Here is a 22,816-nt window from a genome sequence, read left to right on the forward strand (position 1 = left end):
TAAGAATAATATTTTATGGTTTTACATTGACCGTATTTTCGATTCATGGTGAATTTGCTAAAAGAACCATGTCAAGAAATTTAAAATATGCAAGTTTTACTAGTAAATGTATTTAAAATGCACGAAACAACAGGGGAGGAGAAAAATAAACCTCAAAAATAAGTAAAAATGCAACAACGACTGTTAAAAATACTGACAAATATACTAAAAGCCAAAAAAGGCCGAAAAATGCAAAAAAAAAAAAAATGTAATAAAGAATGTGTTTTTCGGCTCTAACCGAAGGGAAACTGACATGATATCAGGTTTAGCATTGTTTTTAAGGGTCAGAAAAAAAGTTGATTTTTCATCAACTTCCGGACCCTAATTAGTAATTATGACCATTGAAAAAGTTGGAGGTAGCTTACTTAAAATTTTCTTGCTGAGGGATCGTATCGTCCCACATCTCCACTTCATAATATAGAAAAACATCAAGTTCATATTTTTGAAAATGACTTGGAGTTTTCCACCACGAAAATATGTTTTTCATAGTTTGAAGTTCGTTAGTATTATCTTTCAAGGTTTCCATTGTTTTAATTTCACACATATTTTATATTTCATACGTTCCTCTCTCTTTTCATACAGTCTTTGGAAAAAAGCTGAAGTTTCTTGTCAAACGGGGTCTGGTTCAAATGACTCCTTTTCGCTCTCCTGTTCCTACTTTAAACAAACAACAAAATACTTCGTAACTAAACGATTGCTGTTCAAAACACGGAATTTTTACACAATTTACAAAATATGACAAAACGCCAATAGACATGTTCATCATTTTTCCCTTTCAGCGTTTCTCGATTTTATCTGAATTCGTTTCCTCATGAAAATTGCCATGAGGAAATTATAGATATGACATTAAGTGTGAATTGATTTCTTCAAACTGGTAGCAAAATTTATCATGAGCTACCTGGAGAAGAGGTAGCGTGCTTGATTCTTACGAGGGAGGGCGTAGGTTCGATTCTCCACCTAGGTAGGATTTTTTTCAGGAGTATATCGTTGGGTGTAAAGTGCTAAAAAGTTAACATTGGTCTCTGTATTTCACGAGAGGAAATAGTAAGATAAAGTTATATCGATGATAGGAGGAAGTCACATGCCACTTGGAATCCGAAGAATCAAGTTACATAGAGCTAAGTCTGTAATGGTGGTTAAGAACATTGAAAAAGCTAGTGCGGAAAGTTTGTTATATCTGATACTCGTACTTTCTGTTCAAAGAAGACAAACATTTTAGATACAAAGCAGTGAGCAATTAACGATCATTATGAGGTTTTGAATTTTTTGTTTGTCACTCACTATATAAATACTTATTAGTAGTTTCTTATCGAATCGGCCTTCGTCGCAATAACAATTTATTTATGTTAATTAGCGATTTACTATTAGTTTTAGACGCATGGTAAGATGGTGGTGAGGGGATTGACAACAGTCATTACGAAGGAAAGGTCATAAAATTACCAATCTTAGCAATTTGAACTCATTAAACGATCTCCTTCGTTACAGTACTGCACTACATCACTACTTAACATAACTGTATATCTTTTTTTAGTATATCGAAATCAAATAATCAATATTTTAGGTGTCAGTGAAGAACAAACAATAACATAACTTAAATAACATTACATTTTACATCCTGAATACATATATGTGATTTGTGAATTAATCATGATGTGTGTGTTAACACAACATATGAACAATAAATAAAAAGGAAAGTTTTAACTTTAAGTCCTGGAAATCTCCAACTTCTAAGGGGAAATATGCGCAGAAGGGACGTCCCTCAAGTATGCATCGGATTCATTTTTTAAATATTCTAATATCAACGGTATCTGTTCAGCAAACAAAAAAAAGAAAAGAAAAGAAAGAGGAGAGGGTGGGATTTGAACCCGCGACCTTTCACGCTTGATGAAAAATAAGGAAAGCAACGCCTAACCAACTACTCTTCATAAACGTCAACATGTTTCTAAGTGTATAACGTCATGAAGTTAACGTAGACTCCCACCTTCCTGTGTTTCAAGCACATTTTCTCGACAAGTAGCGTAAAATATATGTTTTTGAGAACTGTTCTATATTATGCAAGGTATTTTAAATAAAATGTCGCATAAACTCCTCACAAATTTGCTTCTTTCTGCACAAACTTGATGGCGATTTTCTCCAGGTGGAGAAAAACTCTATTCAGTGTTTCAAACCCCCCAAATTTCAAGTCGAGCAAGCAGAATCGTAAATATCCTTCAAGGTTATTTTTCCAATTTATTATTTCTGTTTGATTGTGTATTATAATAGCGGTTTATAGTTTCTAAGTTCATGCAAAGTGTTAAATTGAAAACCTATCACCGCAGCGTTTTTCGTCTAGTGGAAGGACCTACTCAAAGTTGGCTACTCTCACCTGGAGCCGAAGTGCAATGTTGCTAAGTTTACGATTTCGGGACTTAGAATTCTTTCGGGGCGGTCAATTAAGATGTTGCGAAGTGTACTTCGGTTTTCTTACCACGAGGCAAGTACACCCAAGAGTGAAGGAAGTCGTCCCCTGTCAGAACCTATAAGTTGCGACCAATAAAACGAAGGTAGGAAAGTGAAATTGTAGTTTTAGTGGATTAGAGTGAGAGTCAAAAAATGCCGATTTTAACTCTACAAAAAACTTCCCGATTTTGGTAACGTTTGCTTTCAAAGTGCAAAAAAAAAAAAAAAACCTATTTTGTTACCGGACTAGTTCTGTTTTACGTCCTACATATATGTATATGCGATTGCTAGAGAAACGACAGGGTTGAATACTGTAATTGATTGATACCAAAGGCGTAACTTTAGTGCAGCACGTAAAAAAATTAAAGGTGCGTCACGTGTTTCTCAGGAACCTAATACAGTTTGAACAAATGGATGAAAGTTTAAAAATGATGATCTTAATCAGTGCACTGTTTGATAATTGCCGTACTTTAGCATTTTCGTTATTTTGCGTAAAGACTTGCAGCATTTTTTTTTGAACACGTCGAAAATAGTTACCTTAACTAATTACGAAGACGTCATTAAACAACGCAGTTCCACCTTCCCCCCTCTTTTTGGAATTCCTTCAATTTGCGGGCAAATATGGCAAAGTAGTTAAATTACTTGGTTTTTGAATGAGCATCTAGTAGGGTACCTTGTACAAAATTGTTGTGAAATTGTCGCGATTTCTTCTTATGGTTTTTTGTAGTTTATACGCCTATGATAATGAAGACTGTGTTTTAAAATTTTGAAATCATTGGATTTAATCTTCGTCTCAAAAAAATGATTGAAGCATAGATACTAAAGTAAGATAACAAAAATTGTAGACTTCACAAATTTTGCTTATTTGCAAATTTTGAACATTCCGTTTTTTTGTTGAATAGTTGCTTAACATTTTTGAAGTACAAATATAAGCATAGTGATAAATGTGGTACAAAAAAAAATGATTCGAACAAATTGTTTCTAGTTAACGTCGAAAGGGGCGTAATTTGTTGCTTGATTGGGGTTACCCAATATTATCTTAATGTTACGGAGAACTTTGGTAATGATTTACTTAACGAAATCTTGTTATGGTATTTGTAAAAGACTATATTCGTTACGTTGTGATCATTTAATTGTTGAATAAAATGCGTCATTGAATTGTTGAAGATTGCGCATCTGTTTTTGACTTACTGTAAACTTAATTTTCCCTTTAACACCGAGTGGTCAAAAAAAATACAAAAAGAAGAGTAAAGAGGCATTTGTAGTTGCATGCAATTGTAGTTTTTAGTGGAGGTGAATAATTCTAAATTGCCATAAGGTTACTGTAACGTTTAACGCATTTTGGAAGTTCTCGCAGTACCCCTTTCTTGATTTTCAGGATAAATTCGTAAACGGCAACATTCTTGTGTTTACTCCCCTTTGTATCTAATTGAAATTAGGAAATGTCAAGTTCGTCAATTTTGAGACGCCGCGAACAAAGTGGCAATAACCTCCACATCAATTAAATTTTGTAAGTTTGACCAAAGTGTTTAAACAATACCACGGCCTTTGAGGTAGCATATAAGATCAAGCCCAGTTACGACTTTGGCTTGTGTAACGTTCAAGTTTGCAAGGTGCTTTTTATTTTCAGAGATGATTTTCATTAAAATGTTGAATTATTATGTTTTTCAGAGCCTAAAAAGCGTTTTAATTCTGACATTTGGACTATAAGATGAATACTTGATTTTTCTAGATATACGCTTTCAATTAAGGTACTCGTTTGAAACTCATTTTCTCTGCAGACCAAGGCAAAGATGATTTTCATTAAAATGTTGAATTTTTAAGCGTTTCAGAGCCAGAAAAGCGTTTTATTATGCTTTTCGTAGCTTGAAAAGTGTTTTAGTTGTGACATTTCGACTACAGTATCAAACTTGATATTTCAAGAAATTCACGTTCCATGCTAGTACTTGTTTGAAACTCACTTTCTCTACAGACCAAGGCAGAGATGATTTTCTTTAAAATGTTGAATTATTATGTTTTTCAGAGCCTAAAAAGCGTTTTAATTCAGACATTTGGGCTAATGTATGAATACTTGATTTCTCGAGATATACGTTTACAATGCTAGTACTCGTTTGAAACTCATTTTCTATACAGACCTAGCCAGAGATGATTTTCTTTAAAATGTTGAATTATTGAGCTTTTCGGAGGTTGAAAATCAATTTTATTATGACATTTCCACTACAGGAATAAAACTTGATTTTTCGAGAAATTCACGTTTAATGTTAGTACTCGTTTTTGAGTCTCATTTTATCTACAGACAGAGCAAGATTTGACATCCATTAAAATGTTGAATTATTATGCTTTTCAGAGGTTGGAAAGCTTTTTAATTGTGACATTTGGACTAAAAGATGATTACTTGATTTTTCGACATATTCGCTTTCAATGAAGGTACTCGTTTAAACTCATTTTCTCTACAGACCAAGCCTGAGATGATTTTCATTAAAAGGTTTAATTATTAAGGTTTCAGAATCTGAAAAACGTTTTAATTCTGACATTTCGACTATAGGTTCACAACTTGACTTTTCGAGAAATTCGCGTTCAATGCTAATACTCATTTGAATCTCATTTTCTATACATACTAAGCCAGAGATGATTTTCTTTAACGTGTTGAATTATTATGCTTTTCAGAGCCTGAAAAGTGTTTTACTTATTACATTTCGCCTATAGGATCAAAAATTGGTTTTTCGACATATTACCGTTACTCTTTTTCTCTACAGACATTTCACATCGCAAAATCCTACAACGGCCAACTCGTTGTGTTGGAAATTGCTCCGCTCAGAATAGAGATAAAAATAACGACTTATCATTTAATTCCCTGTTCTCCCGACAGATGGCAGTTCTCACTATTTTCGAAAAATTTCGTTGTAATCACGCCATCTGCAGCTCGGAAGTTACAGGAAGTGAAGGTAGTGTGAAACAGTTGCGTCTTGTGCTTGGCATCGGCAATACACGTAATTCACGCGCTCCACTGCAAAATGTCTCCCGGGATACGTAGTTTGGACTTCGTCGTCTTCAGAAATTAGTGAGGAATTGCCGAGATTTGTTGAACATTAACCAAGAGTCTTCAATGTAAAGATAGACGTAGCTACTTTTGAAACATGGTGCCAGTTGCGAATTGAAGCATAGGAAGGAACGTGGCATTTGACGATTTGTATGCAACAGTGATATGGAAAATGGGAGAGTGAGGTACACTTCGCAACATCTTATTTGACCGCCCTGAAAAATTTCAAAGTCCAGAATTCGTAAATTTGGCAGCATAGCGCTTCAGAGCCAACTAAGAGTAGCCAACTTTGCAACATTCCTTCTTCCTGAATGAAAACGCTCTTGTGATTTTTTTTTCATTCTTTCACATTCGATAAAGTAAAGATACCCTAAAGCAATAATAAATTATATGAGTAGACAAAAAAATGTTAAGTAGAAATACGAATGTTGAAAATATTTCACGATTCTTCGTTCTGAATTTGAAAATAGGAAAATGTATGTGCATTGTGAAACACTGAACAGGTTCTCATCCACCTGGAAAGAATTGCGGTCACATTTGAATGCAAGAAGGCAAATTTATGATGATTTTATGCGAAATGTTTAGTAAAGATACCTTGCACAACACCAAACGATTCTGCAAAGTGTGTTTTTACCTTGGTTCTTGGCGAAAAATGGTTCGAAACTCCGGCACAATGTTGCTTCATCTGAGATTAACATGCTTTACTGAGCTTTCTGTTGGCAATCTCCTGGAGTAGTTGGTTAGATGACAGCACTTTCGTTTTTTTACTGTTTTCGTCAAGATCGAAACATCGTAGGTTCAAATCCCACCCTTTTCCTTATTATTTTTTCCTTTTCATTTACCGAGTACGAAGTGTTCTAATAACGTAATATAATATTATATGATAATACTGTAAATATTTATGCGATGCATGCTCAGTGGCGATTTGGTTTCAAAACTGATGGGGCAAGGTGGGGTAGGGTGGTGGGCAAGGACAGTTTCTTTCCCTTGGTAGATAAAGTTTAGCATAGTGCTGGGTCATTTACCCCTCCACACTCCATAATCGTCGCCACTGTGCATGCCTCAAGTAATGCTTCTACTACAGCGCCTAGAATAACGTAGTGTGGAAAACGGCATGGTTCTGCGCTCTCTGGCTGGTTCCACTCGAAAATGATCCGCTAGAGGCGCTGGTGTTGACCCCGGTGCTTCGTGTTCGACTGCTTATAATGGAGTTTTCCCTGCAACGTCTGATTCTTTTACATGAAGCATTTCTATGAATGTGATAATTGCTATGATATTTGGTACAGTGGTCGCGAAGATATTAACGAACATTCTAGACAGTTGACCACGTCCTGTTATCGTCATAGTTTCGTTAATAATACGGGAGAAAAAATACGGGTGGAATGTTCTTGGCAACTAAATTTTTGTGTATGAATTAGGTTCATTATTATTATCATTATCATCATTTCTTTTATAGATATACACACTGAAGCATTTGTATTTTTAATATTTACTGACTCTTTTCTTCCGCTTTAAACTAATCGCGACTATTATGATAATGATGATTGCATGAAAAGACAAGGGGAACCCCACAAAACTTTCTTAGTGCCATCGACATGAGTGTAAGGCAACTTTCAAACCAATGGGACAAGCGACACGGGATGTTCACACTGTCACACTAGTGACACACACTTCCAGACTGTAAAATAGTATTCATTGCACATGAGGGTCCAAACAGCAAACGACACGTTCATATTGCTACTTGTTACTTCGGTCGGAAAGCTCCTTAAATGAAGGGTGCTGAGACCGAAGCGACGCGCTACAAGGGGAGTTCCCAACTAAGTGACAAGCGATATGGTGCCTTCAGTCTATTAGCAAGCGTTGCTTGCGAACAGATAAGGGTCACGATAAACCGCACATTACAACAACAGATCTAGGCGACACGATAAGCCACACGTGTCGCTTTGTCGCTTCTGCGTCGCTCAAACTGGGCCATTTCCTCAATAGCTTGCAACATGTTGTCGTGGTTTGTTGTTCGCGCATACGCGATGCAATGAGTGTCTTGCTTTAGTGAGATTGCGCACCAAAGCGACAAGCGGCACGCGACACTTATCGCTTGAGGATTTTACCAACCGAACGCTGGCCTGTGCTTCCCGTCATGCGGCTACGATGTGAAATGTTGCTCTTGATTGGCTCCTTTCCAAGCAACATGTGTCACTTCGGTATGAAAGTTGCCTTGGACCGAATGACCCGTGTCGCTTTGGTGTGAAATCCTCGTATCGTTTGTCGCGTGTCGCTTTGGTGTAAAATCTCCTTGAGGAAACGGTGCAGTCAGAGCCTTTTGTCCCTACGGTTCGAAAGGCTGCATTGATTTCAGACTGCTCGCTTTCAAGCGACATTTGTGGTTTGTCGCCTCGGTATGAAATATCTCTCAGGATACTATTTATATTCTAATAACATAGAAAAATAAACTCTAATACACAGTCCAAGACCTGACGTCCGGAATCACATTGAGATGTTTCTTCTTGCGTCACGTATGCTATTTATTTATTAATTTTATTTTACTTTCCTTTACAAATTAATGCCATTTCGTGACTGCAAATCACTCCACTGTTTCCATCAATTCACTTACCGCCTTTCTAAAGAAAAAATCTACACAATATATTCCAAAAACTAAGCCGCATTACTTTCATAACAAAATTAGCACCTGGGTCGATCGCACTGCCATCTACTTGTCATCGTCTCGGGGAACCAGTTTCTTGGGTCGTTTTCCACAATACTTCTACTAATGTTTTTAATCTTTCAGTGTTTGGCAGGATTTTAGGAAATACTTTTCCTTTCATTCAGCTGTTATAAGTTAACACATATTAAGAACTTACATGTCAACTTTCTGCATAAGGAAATGCTGGACATAAATCGCATAAATATCAACGGAAATATCCAAGAAACGTAGATAAGCATTCTCGTCCAAAGCCGTTTACTTCCCGAAAAAGATTTTGCAAAGAAGTAGGTTTGAACCCATGACCTTCCATTCCATAAGCAAACGATCCCCCTACACCACACGGTTCAAGTTATTTTATGCACTCGGTTCGGATCCCACTTTAAACTGTAGGTCCAGTCCCGATTAGCCTTACTATGCATAAAGTTGACTTAAAACACCAAATCAACCAATTCATCTCCTTTCAGAGTGGGCCTTCTATGATACTGTAGTCGGCCAGAATCCGAAAATACAGTTCTGCTTCGCGGATACCAGAGTGTAATTGCATTTAATATTGTGACTAATTTTACTTTAAAACTACAGATTAAAGCGATAATAGTGTCCAGAAAAAGAACCTCAAAGTAGATCTTCACACAAAGTATTTTAATCCATTGCCAAACATTTCAGTTAAGAATAATATTATGGTTTTCCATTGACCGTATTTTCGATTCATGGTGAATTTGCTAAAAGAACCATGTCAAGAAATCTAAAATATGTAAGTTTTACTAGTAAATGTATTAAAAATGCACGAAACAACAGGGGAGGAGAAAAATAAACCTCAAAAATAAGTAAAAATGCAACAACGACTGTTAAAAATACTGACAAATAAACTAAAAGCCAAAAAGGCCGAAAAATGCAAAAAAAAAAAAATGTAATAAAGAAAGTGTTTTTCGGCTCTAACCGAAAGGAAACGCACATGAGTAGTATGATTTGTGGTATTACCAGCACCACTTATAGGTGTAGAAAAGAAGAGGTTATTTGATTAAACAGCCCGATTTGCCCACACTTAAAATTTTGCCAAGATCCTCTTATTCCCTATTTCTTCAAGTGTGATATGCTCTTAATCCCCAAGAATTTTGAATCGTAGTGTAGAAAAGAAGAGTTCATATGCCCCGATTTGCCCACACTTAAAATTATGTCAAGAGGGGGCATATAGCCCAATCGGCCATGTGTGTACAGATTTAAACCTAAAGAATTTTGAATTCTAGTGTAGAAAAGAAGAACTCCCCTCAGACAGATTTGCCCATGTGTGTAAAAGCTACATCTCTCAGTTTGTTGTCCATAAACTTGTTAAAAATATGCCCTCCCTTGATATTGTTTTGGCTACACTTAAAACTAAGGCAAAAATGCTCATAAGAGCTTTTGCTTACACAATAATATAATGTAATATATGCTTAAATACTTGTTGCTGTTATGTTAATATGTTACCTGGAATATGCTCAATATTTTAATTGGACACCAGCCTCAACTTGCATTTCTAGTACTAAGACAATGCATTATGCAAAAATCTTCTAGAATTGTTCTGTCTCTCTCTCATTTCTTACATCATAAACATATGATTTTTCACCTATGAGAATAACACTACATATGGTGTCATCGGGGAGTGTATCGTGGAATTCACAGATAATTTTAATGTTTGTCCTGTCATTAACCACAACTTGTTTCCTTTTTGAAGTGTTGATTACGAACATGGGTCTCTGTGCTTTGAATTCATCTGGTGTGTAATACATGTCAGTATTGCCAGTTGTGACCCTTTTGTATGCTGTAAATGCTTCATATAATTTAAGAAAATCATCCTTGGACATGTCTAAATTATAATTTTCTCTAGGGAATTCCTCATTTCTGCCAATTTTAAGATATATGTTCTTGATGTTGCAGTTATCAAATCTACTTGAATTTTTTTCCTGATTATTGTGTCTTCCAGTCTGAAACAATACCACCACAAAATCCGGCATGTCATATTGTATACTGGAGAATGAATTTGTAGCATCAAACTCATAATAAGTACCAGCGGCAGGCTTCTGTACACATTGATATGTATAAAATTGTAAAGGAACCTGTGGATTTTTTATTATATCTGCTTTGTATTTAAGAGCATAACTGGCTTCATATTCAACAACTGGGATTCTTAGCTCCATAGTCTGAATAATGCATTTGCCTTCATCAGGTAGGGTATTGGGCAGAGCTTCCCCTGTAGAGTTTAATGGGCTGTACCTCATCAAAGCATTATTATCATTGGCAGCTCTTCTAAATGTGATTCTTAAACCACCCTTCCACATAATATCTTTGTAATCTGAGAAGAATCCTGGCAACAGGCGCATAGGGAACAGCACTGTGTGGCTCTTAGATATAATTTTATCACCAGCCTCAAATCCACCTATTTTGTAGTAAGAAGCCTCGGTTTTGGATAATTTTAGTGTGGCCAAAGCTGTGGAGGTAATGCCGGGATAATCCACTCTGTTTATAACAACACCATGCTTCCTGATCTCAATTTCAGAGAACAGATGCGGCACAAAATTGTCTACCAATCTTATATTTGAATTTGCCGGATAATCTGTTCCATCGAGCTTTACAACATCAAATTTGATGTATAGATCTGCTCTGTGGGGGTGTATAAAGCCATCCCCTACATCAAGATCAACCTCAATTTCTGTGTTGGGTTGATTTAAATTTGCAAATGTCCTCCTGTTTGGGGGGAATGATTGTAGCTCATAACTCTCAATATTTTCCATTTTTTTTGTATGTATTTTTATTTAAATATTAATCTCTATGATTGCAGTTGTTGTGGCTCCAGCAAAATCAACTAATTCTTCTTTTTCATTAGTGACCATCAATTCAATATTATCTATTCTATTATGGCACACAGGAAAATATAGTGTTGGGGATGGAGTGTAGATGATGGGCTCCATAAATTCAGAATTAGGTTTAAATGTTGCAATGATGCCAGTTTGTTTGTGAGTGCCTATGCCATTTGATTTGGTGATCATACCCTCGGCCACATTACAGTGAATATTCAGAGTCTCTATGGCTAAGAATTTGGGTATATTAATAGCAGTGTGTTTGATGGCTGGTTCAAGTTTTGTGTTGTTCTCAAATCCTAACAGCTCTCCTATAGTACCCAGATCCACTGTTTCTGTAGCAGATACAATCTCTACTCTGTGAGTGACAGAATTTTGAGTTAAGACTATACCTCTGGGTAATTGAGCATTTAGAGTGGACAGATTATATTGCCCTGGAGTGATGACAATTTTTTGATCCCCTACTGCAATTTTGTTGTTGTGGTGTGTAATATTAGGGATCAAGTACATGCCATAAAATGCTCTGAGAGCTATTGTTTTGGGATACACTATATCATCATGTAATTTGAGTTTCAATATTGAATTTTGGCTGGTGAGATGGAATACCCCCATGATGTTTTAAATACCACAAGGCCTTTTGAAAATTTTCAATTGATGGTTTATTTATTTGAGACATATATCTGAGAACAGATAAACACAAATGTCCACAATTAACATCTTTGAAGTTTTGAACACGGGCATTATTGTAATAAAGATTAGTTGATTTTAGATATTTTACTAAATTTTCAGGTGGAACACCTCCAAATGAATCAAACACAAATGCCTCATTTTTTAAATATTTAAGATAACAAATCCAGTGAGTGCCCTGATTTTTGTACTTATCCAAATTAACAATGCCACACTCTTTGTTGAGTGGTTGTTCTGGTAAAGAATCAGACATGTACACACCTCTAAAATTTTTGATGCCCAGTGGCTTGATTAAAGCTTCAATATCTTGGTTTGTAAGCGGCTCTTGTTTTTTTAAACTTATTCATGGCTCTCTTAACACCTTTGCCTTGTTTCTCAATGGCCAGGTTATGGCGCTTCAATTCATCTAATTCTGCCCTATTTTTCTTGGCATCTATTACTGTTTTTGCTATGGCAGCTGATCCCCCAGCCAAGCTCCCAACAGCCCCAAGTGCTGCTAAGATGGCCGGGATAGTAAATATGAAACCCCCCCACATGTGATTTTTTCCTGGATTGTTGTAATTTTTTTAATTGGGGGGTTCTAAGCAACAATTTCATACCATGGCCCTTGGCAATACAAGAGCTTTTTTTCTTGCGCTGCTTTTTGGTTAAAAGACTATCAATAGTTTTAAGAGATTTAAGACCTGCATAAGGTATTTGATACATAACACCCTTGGCCTTCATTGTAGGTTTATTATATACATATTCACAGCCCCCACCCCAGTTTTTGTTTGGTGTTCATAGCTATGGTGGTTTTCAATGCTGCTATTTTTTCACTCAAAGAAGCATCTTTGCTTACAAATCTACCAAATGCAGCCTCTTCTAATTTCTTGTCTGCAACATGTCTCTTGTCAAGATCAGAATGTGTGTTGTATGCTATGTCATGGTCTCTACAAGCAGCATCTAGGGGATTAACACCAGGATCACCTCTGTTTAATCTATGGTCCAATTTTGTACCGGGACCACAATACTGATAGCCTGGAATATGTAGTTCAAATGGCAGCTTGTTTATAATATCATTAACCAACCCCCGACCCTCAGAAATATTCCAAAATTTAGGTGGTAGAGTATTAATAATTTTTATAAGATATCCAATCCCCTTAGTGTCATTCACTATAAAATTAGACAATTTTGTGCTTATCATGTCCATAATTCCAACCTTTTCATTGTAAAAATTGTGGTTGCCAGCATTTTCCTCCCCAGCTATCACCAATAACCTATCTACAAGTTTACTGACATCATCAACCCAGACAAATTGTTTAGGCAGGGTGTTGTATTGTTTGATTCCACTACCTGTCTTGATTTGTGATCATATGGGCTTGATTAAATTGTTGTATTTTGCTCCACTGCTAGACTTGACTCTTTTTTGTGTGGGATCATTGTTCTGGTATAGAGCATCTGATTTTATTAATATTTCTTTGTAGTGCTCATAATCTTGATCTGTATAGTTGCCAGGCCTTTTCCTAGTCATCAGTTCCCACAATCCAGGTGTGCCAGGATATTTAACAAAACCACCTTTTTCTCCAAGATGAGATTCTGAATATACAATGAGATCATCTCCCATAAATGTTACTCTGAAATTGCCAATTCTATGTATGATGCTACCATCACGCTCTGTGTCAGCATATAAGCCAAAGACCTCATCTTTGTTGTCTTTAGGTGTGCTTAAATATTTTTGAGCAAGAAGACCCAATTCAATAGGATCCAGAGTAGCTTCAATTCTTCGAGGAGCAACAGGACTAGGTGTATGAATACTGGAAAGTGGGGTGATTGGATAATCTAATATGTTCGTTGCAGCTACAGGTACAAGCTCTGTGATCAAATTTTGATTTTGCTCTGTAACAGTTTTGATATTTTTACCTAATTCACTAATAGCATCAATAATAGGCTGTTCTGTTTGTTTGTGTTGTTCATAAATTCCTCGGTTCTGTGATTTCCATCCCTTAAATCTTTTTACAAGACAATCTCTTAATTTAAGATCATCAATGATTGGCCTTTTCATGGTTATTTATATATGTTTCAATGTCTAGAAAATTGTTGATTTTATTTCTGTATTTGCCACTATTAGGTTTTCTTGTCATATCAATTGTGACAAACTCATAACTGTCTTGATTCCAGCACCTACTTCAAAACTTGGAAAAATCATTGTAGCTCTAGTCCCCACCTACATATTCATCATGTATGTGTTTGAGGTTGGTATGATCTTGATGAAACACACATATAAAATTGCTGTTGTCTCGGATCAGCTGCTTCGGAATTTTAGAAAAAGTCTGTGCCAGGTAGAAACAATCAATGTTTTTGTGTCGGCCCTGTGTAAAGAAATTTCTAACCTTGTTTTGATTATCCAGTATAATGTCATCAAACACAACAACAGAATTATCGAGACATTCATGAAGTGGCTTAACATCTGATTCAGCAACTTGCCATTTCTCTTAATCTGCTGTTCAGGTTCTGGCAGCCTTTTTATAACATCCCAGGTGCTCATATTATCACTTTGTCTGCATCGATCCAGCTGTGTTCTGGAAGTCCTAGCCATTTGACAAATAACTTGTTGCCTTTTCTGCCGATGATTTTTTCTATGAGATATGTGTCAGGCTGTTTAGTTTTGTTGAGTTCTTCTTCATAGAACCGGCCTTCATGAGAATTTCTCCTCGGTGATCTCTTATTATATATGTGTTAAGTGTCCCAGGTTTAACTTGAACCACTGTAAATAATTCAGTGCTCCAGTTTCTTGTAAAGCCTCTTTTGAATAAGTGCTTATATTTGCTGATTCTTACTTGATCACCCACCTTGTATTTGGCCTTTCTTGTTGTTGGCTGGTATCTAGGATAATAAACAGTCCTGATCAATTTTTGCTCATCATATGAACTTAATTCAGAGGGTTTCATGTTGATTGTGGAATGAACCGAGTTGTTATATTTATGTAGAAGTTCTGGAAGAATATTAATCCATTTATAATTACCTTGAAGTGTAAATTGTTTATACATAAGATTTTTTAGGGTTTTGTTGAATCTCTCTACAATTGAGGCCTTGAGATCACTGTAACTCGAATAATGTTGTATTGACTGGCTTTTAATAAATTGTTGGAACACAGAATTATAAAATTCTTTGCTATTATCTGTTTGCAAATAGCGCGGTGATCTTCCACTCTGATTGATGATTGTCCTGATGGCTTCTGTAACATATTTTCCAGTCTTGGATTTGAGTGGCACAGCCCAGGCAAATTTTGAAAATGTGTCTATTACAGTGAGTAGATACTTGTAGCCCTTGTTGATTTTGTCTAAGTTTTTCAGCTGTCACTTGCCATCTCAATCAAGTCGCTCTGCCATAAATCATCTATGTCTTTTGTGACTACTGGCAGTCTCTTATAATTATGTCTGGCTTGTCTGTGTAATTCATCAACAATAATTTGTCTAGACATAATATGAAAACAAGAATATTGCAACTATGGGGTGTTCAGCAGCTGATACTACAGGATTTTCTAAATATAATTTGTCTCCTATTTGTATATGAAATTCCAGAGAGCCATCATCTTCAGCATAAGATGTTTCTAATGTATTGGGATCTGTAAAATCCTCTAACTCTACACTGGTGATTTTTGGTTTGTTGTCAGCATTTGTTATTGATAAGGTGGGGTAGTGGTGTGCCTGTGGTTGAAGCCAATATTTGATCTTGATTGGTCTCAGTGTGCCCCCAACAAAAAACTGGTAATAAAATTGTGCAGGGGACAGCATATATATTTTGCCACCTGGTGTAAATGGTGAATTATATTCTTTGTTGGGGATGCTGTACAATTCAAGAATTACTGTATGTTTTGAATTCTCAATTATGCCTCTTATTTCTTTTTCTGCTGTAAGCAATCTGCTTGTTACAGATTCAAGGTGCTCATTAATAGTCCTAACAACATCATCATGGCCTGGCTTGATTTTTATGTCCACAATAAGTTTCTTGTATTGTTGCACAATCTCTTGAAGCTGGGTGGCAAAAACAGAGCATTTGCTTGATTGGATTCCATGGTCCCTAGCTGTTGCTTGATATTAGCTACAATTTGTTGCAAATTTTCAATAACTGCCAATTTTGAATTTTGAGCAGTAAGATCATGGACCTGTCTTCTGATATCCTCAAACAGGGCATGCAGTTCATTAATATGTTGATTGGTTGGTAGAGTGGCCACTGTCTGAGTAAGTTGTTTGATCTCTGTTTGGATATTCTTGATATCTTCTGATTTCAATATGCGATTCACTGCTCTCTTAATATTTTTAAGTTCCTGTGATGTAGGCAGATTTGTTACAGTATTTTGCAAAGATTCAAGTGCCAATTTCACATTATTTAATTCAGAAGCATCAGCCACATTTTGCATAGCATTTTGGAGCAGGGCTATATCTGCCTGAGTGGGTGTTGATTGTTGTAAAATTTCAAGTTTTGTTTGGATATCATCAATCAAGTGATGAAAATGAGATAGCTCAGATTCAGTGTTGAGGTTTTCAAGCTTTGTGATCTGTTGCTGGACACTGACAAGTGTGTCTACAATACCAGGCAGGCGGGATTCTAGAGATTCTTGTACATTTGTCAGATCACTTTGCACTGCTGCTATTGTACCCTCAAGATGGGTTATGGTACTTTGAATTTTTCCAAAATCTTCATATGTTTCAAGTTGCAGCTTAATATTGGCAACACTCAGAGTTATTGCACTCAAAGCATCAGAAGATGGCAAGTTGTTCATAAAATTTTCAAGTGTCTCAATTTTTTCTTTAACCTCGGCTATGGCATTGTTCAAGGGGTCCAGATTAGGTATCTGGAGTGATTGAATCTGTTCCTTTAGAGTGAAAATCACTAGATCAAAATCTTCTTGTGATTTTATGCTTTTGACAATTGTTTGGAGCTGTGTCTGGACATTATTTATCTGCTCTTCCAATTGCTGTTTCAATAGCTCAGAGTTGGTGGCCTGGGTCTTAAATTTGGCTTGAAGAGCTGCTACAGCTTCTTCTAAACTTTGAAAATTATCCAATGTGGCCAAATCAGTATATTTCTGAAGCAATAATTTGAGTTCTGAGTCATTTTTAAGAAGAGGGTCCATGCATTGTGTTTGTAAATTTGTAATTTCTAGTTGAAGACTGTCATTGAGTGTGGTTTGTAAAGCTTGTAAATCACTTCTTAATTTCTTGACTCTGACATCAAGCATCAGAATCTCATCACTGTGATCTTCATGCCTTGTATGGCCAAATATATCATTAGGCATTTTGTTTTAGTGGTTATTTATTATTGAATATCTGATTCTTAATTCTATAAAAAAAAGGTATAAGCTTGTCATATGACCCAGGGACCTCAATATATAAGCAGTCATCAGCAGAAACAGTATATACAGTGCCAGAAATCATGCTTGAGTGCTTAATTCTATAAATATTTCTCCCTACTGAAATCTTGACATTACCCTCAGGGGTTGTAATAAATTGCAATTGACCACCTACAGGTAATTGGTAATGGTTTAAATTATTGTTAAATATGTACAATGTTTTACCTGTTTCATCATCAACATCTGTAAATATGCTGTTCAGATGAATAATTAACAAAGCACTTAGTTTAGATATTATATCAGAAGAGGGTTGTGGTGTTGGCAGGTCCATAATAGCCTGTTTTTTGAACCCAAATAAGTTCATAGGCATGTTTATTTATTTCAAATCATGCTCTGTAATTGGGCATTGTTTGCCACTTTTCAAATCACAATGACCCCATGGTAAAGTATGTATGCCACATGATAAAATGCATCTCTTATCATGTGGGTCCAGAGCCACTTTTCTTACAATATTGCTAGTCAACAAGTGATCCACACTCTGAATTCTGGATTCTGATGTTCTGATTGTGCTACATGATTTGAGGCAATTTTTGTAATCTTCAAATCTCTTTGTCCACAGTCACTCTGCCAATGCCCTTGGCTTTTTGGCAACAGCGCCACTACATGTTTCAAAACTGTACATCTTGGCCCTTAACCCAGCAAATGCCACAATAACATCACCAAGTGTCTCATCTTTTAACTTGCCAGACACCTTTTGTTGTGGGGTTTAATTTTTGAATGTTCAGTGGTATCAAAATATTTAAACAATTCAGGCTGTGCTATATCTTGATAAACATCTTCTGTTTGAATATCAAGAACAAAACTATCTGTATCCATGTACATCAGTTTTACACGATCCTTATAAAAAGGCTTCAACACATCATAATACAATTTTAACATGTGTAATTTGGCCAATTCCAATATCACAGCCCCTACATAAATAGGCTTATCAAACTTAATCTTTGTTTTTTTCATGTTGAAAAGTGCCATATTCTCATCATAAATTCTTCTGTAATTGAAGTTGGGCTTTGCAATCAATTTTTTGCTCCGGCTGGGGTCAGTAATTATTTTAACATCAATATGTTTTCTGAAATTTTCAATTGTTTTGCCATACACTGAATTGACCATCAATTTAAACAAAGTTTTATCAAATTGGCTCAATGCAGATGTTCGAAGCTCTGTGTTTGTATCAATATATGGATTCAACCATCTTGAGTGCCTGAACCTCAAAACTTTTCCAATTTTGGTCACTTGAACACCATGTTTCATCAGGAACTGGAGGTTTTTGTAATATATGACATAATCCTGTTTCGGATCTAGAGTCATCATCAATTTCTTCTGTTTAGAGCCAGGTGAACACTTAACCTCAGGAATTGGGGGCAGATCAGAAAATGTGTTGTGTAAATCATCAGGAATTGTCAGATCAACCTCTAAGAACAGGCCATAGTTACTGTCATCAAAATCCTTAAGATCTTCAATATTGAAATCTTCAACCCACTCAAGCCCTGCATATGGCAGTTTTTTCATCATAGCATAACCATAGAGGCTGTTGGCATCTACATACAGTATATAATTTGATGGCAGTGCTGGATTATAATCAGGAATATATTTGTTATTTGCTCTGGCATATCTCTGAGAACATTGCACCATGCCTCCTCTTATACATTGTTCCATAAACAGATACATATCTTGATCCTGGATCAGATCCAATTGCATTTTAGTGTTTAAAAACATTGCAGACCATGCTAGGCCCGGAGCACTGTAAAAATACATTGGATCCAGTTTATAATTTTGCATGGAAGATTTTCTGAATGCCTGCAGTATATCAGCTAAGAGGGTCATATCAAGTTTTAAATATGCCTTGTGATAATCACCAAATGTCTGGCATTTTAAATTGTTCCACATCAATTGGGCATGGTGATAATCATCATCAGTGATTCCAGATCCTCTGATTTTGCTGTAAAACTCTTGTTGTGGTGGCAGAGAACACTCATCAAATTTAGAAAAATCTGTAACATAATCATATGGATATACACCCTTCCGCCTAATTAATTTCAGCTCCTGATTTGGAAACGAAGCACATGTGATTTTGAATTGATCATCAGATAATTGAGTGGCCAGTGTAGCCAGGCTAGCCGATAAAATTCTGTATGAATCAAGAAATCTTAAGTGAATAGGAACACCATTAACTTTAATTATTTTGCTAATGGCAATATATTTTTCATTATTTTCAGCTAAAATATTTAAATTCTGCTTGTGAAACCCCTCGTACCTGATCAGATGATGAAAATCATAATTGGATGCACCATGGCAAAATATGGGGACAAATTTTGGTCTCTGGATCTTAATATTACAGCTATTACACAGGGTCATTTTGAATTTACCATCTGTATGAGAATGGTGTTTCACCTTGATATTTGCATCTGAAAATTTAGAATTACATGCTGGGCATTTTTCTGCATTGTTGAAATCTTCAATATGATCCTCTGTTAAAGGCAACATGGGTTTTGATTTTAATAAGACATTAGATGCTATGCAACGGCACTCATTTTCTATTCTATCTGCAAATTCTTTGATGGCATCTGCTCCCATGTATAAATCTTCTTTACTAACAACCCCATCCTGTACAACATCATAATAAAAACTAGAAGGTTCATGTAACTGGTATGATGTAATTGAAGGTTCATCAGGATCTGGGCTACAGAATGCAAGAGGTTTGAGGTTTGATTCAAAATCACAGACTATATATGCTGGGTGTTCCAACAAGGCTTCAAATTTTTTGAATTTGACATTTTCATTTGGGTTAGGCATAAGCATATGAACAGGTTTATGGTTGCCACAGTATTTCAGATGCTCAATTAACTTGTTTTTAGCAATTTCTGCATTCTCTTCACAAACACCATTCACCATTTTTCTACCATCAAATACAATTAAACATCTTCTGCACAACTTGAATATTGTATTGGATTTGTCTAGTTGTTTTCTGACTAAAGCTTCAAGATTATGTATCAGAGTGTAATGATATGTGCCATCCTCTTCAATTAAGAGCAGATCAATCGGAACAGCAGAATCATCATCAAGTGTACTGATTCTGAGAGGATCTATCAAGCAATTGCCACGGCCAGTAGAACAAATAAATACATTAATAGATAATTGTTTACCATTAATATCCCTGGCCTTTTTTTCAAATTTATCAATATTCTGAACAGACATTGGATATTCTAAACCCTCCATTGCTTCATCAAAATCATTTTCATGTTGTTTATAATAAGTTATTCTATCAGGATTCCTTGAAACTGGATACAAAGCAGCTAAAATACACCACAAAAAGCATTTCTCATCATTATTTTTTATATTAACCACGGCTTGTTTGTTTTTAATATTGGCAGGTAATGGCAAATATGTAGATCCTTGTAATGGGCTGAATTCAGAAATATTAACATATAACTTGTGTGGAGATCCGCATAGGCTCCATCCAGACTCTTTTGCTGCAAATTCAGAGTGTTTAATGTTCAGTTGATCTATCAAACTGCTTATTATTTTGTCTGAATTTGCATTTGAATATACAGGTACAGTTTCTGTTATGTGGGGCTGTGTAAATTTTGTGCCATTTGGTTTCTTATATTGTGTAAACAATTTGAGGGACAGCTTATAAGAGCCATTTTGTGCATTTAGAATTGCCTGCAAATCAGGATTTATACTGTTCAAAAAATTCTTAATATAACATTTTGGCTCTGATACAAACCGGTGATCTCTAAGTTGGCTATTAAAACTGCTATGGATAGGTGGTGCATAGCGTGGCTTCTTTGCCGGTCCAGAATTAACAGGTGTTTCATGCTTCCTTTTCAGACCAGATGTAGATGGTTGTGGGGACAATGTTGATGACTGTTCATAACAAATACACTTATGCCATTTGTAATAAGCCTTGCTTAATATTTTATGGCATCTTGGACACATTTTTGTGGCCTTTCTGCATTTCTTAGGGTCACAAATATGCCGGTGTCTAGACCAATTAGAACTAGATATATTTTTTTTGCATTGAATGCAATATTTTTGATTTGGCATTTTTGTTGTTTGTTTATATATGAACAATATGCCAAAACAATTATAACAGCAACTAGTGGCTGAGCTGGTGCTTTTATACCCAAACAACAGCAATAACTAGGCTCTGATGATCCCCAATATAAAATAGTTTTGCTCTTTTATGCTGTTGTACAACACACTTTACCAGGTTTCAAACCTCAGCTGTATATCAGCTAACAGTGAATATTCTCAAAATCTCATGTGTGGAGATATTATTTTGCCACATGTATTTCAATCTTACATATTTTATCAGGACTCAAACCCAGAGCCTCTTGATTACAAGGCAATAATACCAACACTTTGCCATCAGGGGAGGCCCACACACACTACCAGGTTTCAGACGTGGGGGCCTCTTGATTATAAAACATATAAGCCATGGAACTATGTCTACAGCACTTCTGCTTTTTGCAGGAAAGCTCAAATACAGCACTTCTGCTTTTTGCAGGAAAGCTCAAATACAGCACTTCTGCTTTTTGCAGGAAAGCTCAAATACAGCACTTCTGCTTTTTGCAGGAAAGCTCAAACACAGCACTTCTGCTTTTTGCAGGAAAGCTCAAACACAGAAATATGCAATGAATATATTGTAAGTTACACACTCGGTATATATTATCACAACAAGACAAAACCTGAATCCAATTCAGGCTTATATGACAACATGCAAGATGCCAATGTTCTTTTTACAAAGAATTTCCCTTGGAGTCAATAACATGATGGCATGTATGGGGAATTTTCCCTGAAAGAGCACTGTGTAGATTTTATCTCATGCATGCAAGCATATTAAATCTCCCAGGCGTGGATAATTTATTGCTGGCCGAGACATGAAACTGATCAAAGATTAGAAAACACATGAAACAATTTGCAGCCTGACCTTGTCCTATTGTATTGATCTGTAAGTTGAAGAGCATGAGAATATGAGCATTTTTGCCTTAGTTTTAAGTGTAGCCAAAACAATATCAAGGGAGGGCATATTTTTAACAAGTTTATGGACAACAAACTGAGAGATGTAGCTTTTACACACATGGGCAAATCTGTCTGAGGGGAGTTCTTCTTTTCTACACTAGAATTCAAAATTCTTTAGGTTTAAATCTGTACACACATGGCCGATTGGGCTATATGCCCCCTCTTGACATAATTTTAAGTGTGGGCAAATCGGGGCATATGAACTCTTCTTTTCTACACTAGGATTCAAAATTCTTGGGGATTAAGAGCATATCACACTTGAAGAATTGGGGAATAAGAGCATCTTGGCATAATTTTAAGTTTAGGCAAATCGGGCTGTTTAATCATATAAGCTCTTCTATTCTACACCTATAAGTGGTGCTGGTAATACCACAAATCATACTACTCACATGATATCAGGTTTAACATTGTTTTTAAGGGTCAGAAAAAAAGTTGATTTTTCATCAATTTCCGGACCCTAATTAGTAATTATGACCATTGAAAAAGTTGGAGGTAGCTTACTTAAAATTTTCTTGCTGAGGGATAGTATCGTCCCATATCTCCACTTCATAATAAAGAAAAACATCAAGTTCATATTTTTGAAAATGACTTGGAGTTTTCCACCACGAAAATATGTTTTTCATAGTTTGAAGTTCGTTAGTATTATCTTTCAAGGTTTCCAT

The sequence above is a fragment of the Lepisma saccharinum genome, chromosome 12, assembly GCF_977018435.1.
Source record: "Lepisma saccharinum chromosome 12, izLepSacc3.1, whole genome shotgun sequence".
NCBI classification, from domain to species: Eukaryota; Metazoa; Arthropoda; class Insecta; order Zygentoma; family Lepismatidae; genus Lepisma; species Lepisma saccharinum.